The 1211-nt window shown below is 31.5% G+C and overlaps 1 pseudogene; it reads right to left on the bottom strand.

Annotated features, from left to right (window-relative positions):
• Positions 1-545: 545 nt before the first annotated feature.
• Positions 546-970, bottom strand: LOC141493895 (proteasome maturation protein pseudogene; annotated as a pseudogene).
• Positions 971-1211: the final 241 nt, after the last annotated feature.

The raw sequence follows: 1211 nt of genomic DNA, 5'->3' as shown, positions 1-1211 counted from the left end.
TAGACTATATTCAAACCAGTGTGGATATCAATGGTGATGAGTTGAATGAGATGAATTAGAACACCTGTTTTATGCCAGAAAGAACCTTATGATGCCTCTCAAACATACAAGAATTTTTTTTTCATGTTTAAGAACTAAGGTTCATTTTTCCTTATCAGATCAATGTTCATTTCCTCAAAATAATATGGTTATGGTGGCAGCTAGGTGGTGCAGTGGATAGAGCACTGGCACTGGAGGCAGGAGTACCTGAGTTCAAATCTGGCCTCAGACACCTAATAATTGCCTAGTTGTGGGGACTTGGGAAAGCCCCTTAACCCCACTGCCTTGCAAAAAAAGTTAAAAAGTAACAATAATAATAATAATAACATGGTTATAAAACAGGACAATATGGACTCAAACAATTTAAATTACTGATAGTACATATTAACCACAATAATAGTTATATAAATTATAGTACTTTTAATTTTAAACACATCAAAACATAATAAAATGACAATTTTAGAAAGGATGTTGTTCCCCTATTTTCATCAGCAACATTACTTTTCTTACAGCAAACCAAGTTTGTATTGTACCATCATATGTGATTCTCTCATAATTTCACTTTGTGAAGGATCATTAATAATATCTTCAAATCCAATACTCTCATCATTCCCCTTCAAAATATCCAGGGAGAGGTTAGATCGCTGAAGAAATGGAAGATGCTGGATGTGTTTCACTGCCTTGAATTTCATCTGTAGCTTCAGGGGACCATATAGCCCTTGAATATTTCTCAGAGTGGAAAAATTCATTTTATCTTGATTGAGCTGTAATTTTTTCCTGATAATTCAAGAGGATGACTAGACAAAAGTTCATTTTTAACAGAAGAAAAATCTCTCCGAAGAATATCATGGTTTTCAAAAGGACCACTAACTGAAGGTTCAGAAACTGAAATACTGTCCTTTAGCTGAGATCCAAGTCCTTTGGACTTCATTTTCAATCCACTTGCCCACCACCACAGCATAGATCCCTGTTCTTGTCGCCTCCATGTTCATTTCCATTTCTACCTCTTTTTTATTTTTCATTTAATTAATTAACTCTCCTAATTAATTTCATTAATTTCATTAATTTCATTAATTTCTTCTAATTAATTTTATTTTAATTAATTTAATTAATTTCATTTAATTAATTAAATTTAATTAATTGGATTTAATTAATTTTTTCATTTAATTAAT

This window comes from Macrotis lagotis, chromosome 7 (genome assembly GCF_037893015.1).
Source record: "Macrotis lagotis isolate mMagLag1 chromosome 7, bilby.v1.9.chrom.fasta, whole genome shotgun sequence".
NCBI classification, from domain to species: Eukaryota; Metazoa; Chordata; class Mammalia; order Peramelemorphia; family Peramelidae; genus Macrotis; species Macrotis lagotis.
The sequence above is the reverse complement of the archived record's forward strand: the minus strand, read 5'-3'. Positions and strand labels throughout refer to the sequence as shown.